This window comes from Tupaia chinensis, unplaced genomic scaffold, assembly GCF_000334495.1.
Source record: "Tupaia chinensis unplaced genomic scaffold, TupChi_1.0 Scaffold142961_1, whole genome shotgun sequence".
Taxonomy (NCBI): domain Eukaryota; kingdom Metazoa; phylum Chordata; class Mammalia; order Scandentia; family Tupaiidae; genus Tupaia; species Tupaia belangeri.
The window spans coordinates 2,088,627-2,094,677 of NW_006202806.1; the positions used below are offsets into that span (position 1 = coordinate 2,088,627).

Genomic DNA, 6,051 nt, shown 5'->3' on the forward strand with positions numbered 1-6,051 from the left:
TACAACTGTTAAGACACATCATTATTAAAAAATCAGAAAAATATTAAGTGTTGGCTAGGATATAAAGAAGTTGAACTTTTGTGTACAGTGCTGGGAATGTACAATGGTGCAGGTGCTGTGGTAAACATGAAAGTTTCTCAAAAAATTAAAAGTAGTTTGGGGGACCAGCAGATGGTGTAATGGCTACATTGCTGGACTTCCAAAAGGTTTATCATGGTTCAAGTCCCGGACCCGGTGGCTTAACCTCATGCCAGGCATATGTACGTGTGTGCCCAAGATCCTGAGAGGAGAATGGAGGAGAAGGGATTGCAGCATGACCATCCCCCCTGGGGGGGTGATTTCTCACTTTCTGTCTCTCTGTCTCTCTCTGTCTTTCTGGCAATCACACGTGCCCTCTAGCAAAAACCTCTAAAAAAAAAAGTAGTTTGGTATATCCATATGGTCTATAAATCCCATTTATGGATATATGTCCTAAATTATTGAAAATAAGATCTTAAAGAGACATTTATAGGGGCTGACAGATGGCATGGTGGTTAAGGGCACTGGATTCCCACATGGCTGACTATGGTTCAAGTGCCGGATTTGGCGGCTTGCTTTCTCACTTTCCCTCTCTGTTTCTCTCACTCTGTCCCTCTCTGGTCAAATTAAAAATAAATAAAGTTAAATAACATTGTTCTTTAAAAAGAGAGAGAGAGAGAAACATTTATATACCTGAGTTCATTGTATCATTGTTCATAATAGTCAAGAGGTGGAAGCAACCTAAATGTTTAAGTAAGAATCAATGGAGAAAGAAAAGAGAATCAGGTTGGTCCTGTAGCACAGTGGTTAAATCCTGTGTATAAGCAGTTGTATCTCACATGGCTGATTGAGGTTTAAGTAGTGGCCCTGGCAGCTTGAAAAACACACCAGGCACATGTGCCTGCATGCCCCAAATCCTGATGGGATAGAGAAATGGAGGAGAAAGGACTGCAATATGATTACAATCCATTGGGAGGTCCTTTCTCTCTTTCTGGCAAGTGCATGCACTTGCTAACAATAAAAGAAAAAAAAACACAAAAAAGAAAAGAAAATATAGTATATTCACACAATGAATATTATTAAACTTTATAAAATAAGGGTGTCCTGTTATATGCTACAATACAGATCAACCTTGAAGACATGCTAAGTGAAATAAGACAATCACAGAAAATACTGCATGATTTCACTTACATAAAGTATCAAAAGTAATAAAATACAGAGACAAAGAAGGAGAGAAAGATGGTGGGGAGGACAAGCAGTTGGCATAATGGCTATGTCGCTGGGCTCCCATGTAGCCAATTGTGGTTTGAGTCTCGGACCCAGTGGCTTAAACTCATGCTAGCTGCATGTGCGTGTGGGCCCAAGATGCTTAGAGGAGAATGGAGGAGAAGGAATTGGGGAATGACCATCTCCCTTGGGGGATGATTTCTTGCTTTCTGTCTCTCTGTCTGTCTTTCTGGCGAGCACATGCACCCTATAGCAAAAAACTCTCAAAAACAAAAAAAACAGATGTTGGGGATTTGTTACTTAGTGAATGCAGAAGTGTAGTTATGTGGTGGGGGAAGTTCTGAGGATCTGTTCCATAATAATGTTTATGTGATTTTTAATATTGTCTTCTACACTTGGAAACTTTGGGGAGGATTATTTTAGGTTTACTTGCTTTTTAGCCATAGTGAAATATAAAATAAAAAATATATTTTATAAGAATACAGATAAATGAGATAAAAGTTTTAAAATAGAAATATACAAGAAAATTTCTTTAGATAAAAACAAAGCTAAGCCATTTAGCAATAACTAGCTAGAAACGCTTTTTTTGGTTCCAAAGAATGGATATCTAAATGAATACACATGGCTCTTACCCATTGAGCTAAAATTCTAAAAGAAAAACAAATGTGTCCTAATATAACAGGATAAAAAATATTTCCTAATAATGTTAAAGTCAATATTAAGGAAAAATTTTTATCTGAACTAAGCTGAAAATAAGAAGACAATAATTATAATGGGCCTTCCCCCAAGAATCTTAAGGCAGAATACAAAGTTCAACTGTGTGGGTACTGAAGTATATTAGATGTGGGCTGCTTAAGTATATATACTATTCCAAGTGAGCAGAAGTAATTGTGTAGACTTTTAAACTTTTTTTTTTTTCAACAACCATGCAACAAAGTCTTGTATTATGTATGGGGTTTTCAAATTACTTCCTCAATCTCTCCATATGCAGGCAAAAATAAGCGTGCTGATACTGTAACTTGCAAACTTGATTATTGCCTATAGAAGGGAAAATCATCCCTAAAACATGCTTAACCTGGAGGCCAATTCCTCTGCCAACCACCTAGAACATGGAGATGTACATGACACACAGATTGTCCCCCATCTGAACTTTCATTCATCACCATTCAATAAGTCTTCTTCAGGCTAAATCAGCAGCACATTTCTTGCCAACAATCATTAAGTGTCCAAGAAAACTTTCATCATCATCTTCTGCTTCAGAAATCTGGGATATATGTTTCTTGGGTATCACCAGAAAATGTGTTGGTGCTTGAGGGGAAATATCATGGAAAGCAAGAGACCGGTCACCCTCAAAAATGATTTTGGCAGGAATTTCCTTGCAGATGATCTTCCTGAATATCATGTCATCACCAGGCCAGGCGACCTGGGCCTTAGGGATCTCATCTGCCATCTTGGCCTCTCTCCCACAGGGCAGCCAGGGGAAAAGTCACAAAGAGCCAGACTTCATCCTCTCTCTCTTTTTTTTTTTTTTTTTTTTTTAGAGGTTTTTGCTATAGGGCACGTGTGCTTGCCAGAAAGGCAGGGAGAGACAGAGACAGAAAGTGGGAAATCACCCTCCAGCGGGGATGGCCATGCTGCAATCCCTTCCCCTCCATTCTCCTCTTGGGATCTTGGGCATGTACGCACACGTGCCCGGTGTGAGTTTAAGGAACCGTGGTCGACTTACATGGGAGTCTAGTTACATAGCCATTACGCCAACTGCTGGTCCCCAATCTTAATACCATAAAATACTAAAGTATTAATGGGGAAAACACTGGGGTTACTTAGAAATTAGCTCAAAAAGGAATCAAAAAAATTAAGAGTTGTTATTTACATTCAATCATTGTACATCTCTGTAGCACACTATATTATTCAAGGCATGCATACAGTATGTGACAAGTCAAATACATTACTATCAACATCATTTTCAACAGAGAACTTTGTAATCTTGTATCTGATAACAATCTTTCCCCTGAGTTGCTCCTACCCACTCTTTACTATCTACTCTTTTATACAGTTTCTACATTTGTCCTCCCCACTATTATATCTTCAGATATTTCAATTTCTGCTGTGGAGTACAGACATTTGGTATATATTAAGCATAGATATGCAGTATTTGTCTTTTTGAGTCTTGCTTAATTTGTTTAGCATTAAATTTTTTATATTCATCCACCTTAAGTCAAATGGCAGGGTCTCAATGCTTCTTATGGCTGACTAGTATGCCATAGTGTATATGTGCCATAACTTTTCAATCCATTCATCAGTTCTTGGGCATTTACATTGACTTCATGTTTTAGTAATTGTGAATAATGGTGTCTTTCAGACTGTTTTCAGAAAATACTCAAAAAGAAATTCCTTTTTGAAAGAAATTTTTAAAAGGTTTTTGCCATAGAGCACATGTGCATGCCAGAGAGAGACATAAAGAGGAGAACCCCCCCGCCCAGCGGAGGTAGCCATTCCACAATCCCTTATCCATTGTCCTGCTAGAATTTTAGGCATGTAAACACATGTGCTTCTTGTGATTTTCAAGCTGCCAGGTCTGGGACTCAAACTGCGGTCGGCCATGTTTGAGTCTAGCACCCTAACCTCTATATCACCTGCTGGCCCTCAAAAAGAAATTTTTAATTGGAGTTTAATATGGAAGAAAACATATTATCATACTTAGCAATTACTCTATAGAGACTCTTAGCTTATTCATAGAAAAAAAAGAGTCAGGGTTGCGGTCAGGGGATATGGATAATTAGGTGGCCTAATAATGATAATAATAAATGCTAAAATATCACGAGCATTTACTACACATAAGGTACTGTATTAACCCTACATTGTCTTAATCCTATACAAAACTCATCATTTATATGCATTTATACACGAAGAAACTGAAGACTAAAGACGTATAGTAAGTTCCCTAATGTTATTCATCTAGGTAACACTGGAGCAGAATTTGAAGCTGTGTCTTGATTCTAGTGCATTCTTATTAGATTCGATCATACCTGGCTTTGAATCTTTTCTCTGCCAGAGAATTATTTAGTGAATTTGGAAAGATTTCTTAACTTCTCTGTGCCTTTTTTTTTTTTTTTCTGAACTGTCAAAAAGAAACAACAATACAAATGATGTATAATGCTGTTGTAAGGGATAGGATGGTATAGGTGACAGGTATACAGTAAGCACTCAGTAAACAGTGACTTAGTCATATTTCTTGCTAAGATCAAGAATCACAACATTTAAAAGAATTTCCAAGAACTTTTGACATCAAGTTGATACAAACTGAAAAGGCTTCCTCCTGAAACCAGTAATAAATGTCACAATTTCTTGAAAACAACGAACAAGTTAATTTAAAAATACAATAAAATTTTAAAAATAATAAACTGATGGTAGACTAAATTTTCAGAAATTAGTAAAAAATGCCTAGAAAATTTAAAATTATTTCTTGTATATCATAAACATAAAATGTTATTTTCTTTTTGCTTTTTTGTGTTTTTTTTTTTTTGTTTGTTTGTTTTTTAGAGGGATTTTTGGTATAGGGTGCGCTTTTTTAGAGAGATTTTTGGTATAGGGTGCGCATACTCACCTGAGAGACCAAGAGAGACAGAAAGCGAGAAGTCACTCCCCCAGGGGGCTTATCACACTACAATCTCTTCTTCATTCTCCTCTTGGGATCCTAGGCACACACACACATGCACCCAGCATGAGTTTTAAGCCACCAGGTCTGGGACTCCAACTGCCATCGGTTACATGGGAGTCCAGCAACGTAACCATTATGCCACCTGCTGATCCACAAATGTTAGGTTTTACATATATATCTTAGTTGTTGACATACAAATGATCCCAGCTTTATAAATCATAACTGAATAAAACTTGTAAACTACTATTCTTTTCTTATACTTTTTAATTGACATATAATAGTTGTACATATTCATGGGATACATGAGGCTTTTTTTATTTTTGAGAGTTTTTTTGCTATAGGTCGCGTGCTCTCACCAGAAAGACAGAGAGAGACAGAGAGACAAAAAGCAAGAAATCATTCCCCAGGGGGGATGGCCATGCCACAATCCCTTCTCTTACATTCTCATCTTGGGATCTTGGGCACACATCATCTTTGGATCTTGGGCACACACGCACACATGCCTGACATGAGTTTAAGCCACTGGGTCCAAGACTTGAACTGCAGTCAACTACAAGGAAGTCCAGTGACATAGCCATTATGCCAACTGCTAGTGCCATGGAGCTTTTTAATATAATGTGTAATGATCAAATCAGGGCAATTAATGCAGTCAACTACAAGGAAGTCCAGTGACATAGCCATTATGCCAACTGCTAGTGCCATGGAGCTTTTTAATATAATGTGTAATGATCAAATCAGGGCAATTAATATATCCACCATCTTGAACATTTCTCATTACTTTGTGTTGAAAATATTCAAAATCCTCTTTTCTAGCAATAATTACTGTATTCCTTACATAGAGCCTTAGGTTCCTGAAATTGCCATAATAATCCTTTCAGTGAGAATGGATTAGAACAGCAAATAAACATTTTTTATTAATTTTGTTGGGCCCTTAAAGCTGCATATTGAGTGGAAATGATATCTGCAAATTATTTGCTTAGTGTAGGTATCCAGATTCTTTTTATCTATTGTGGGAAGCTGCACACCAGCGAGTCTGCCGAGGTTTCTCAGAGAGCAAACAATTACCATGATTGGTTCCCTTCCAAAAACCTGACCTTCGAAACCTTGCTCTGATTGGCCACTAGAATCCCTCAAATTTGCATATC

At 37.4% G+C, this 6,051-nt stretch overlaps 1 pseudogene; it reads right to left on the bottom strand.

Moving 5' to 3' along the window:
• Positions 1-2,315: 2,315 nt before the first annotated feature.
• LOC102483878 (histidine triad nucleotide-binding protein 1 pseudogene) lies at positions 2,316-2,695 on the bottom strand (annotated as a pseudogene).
• Positions 2,696-6,051: the final 3,356 nt, after the last annotated feature.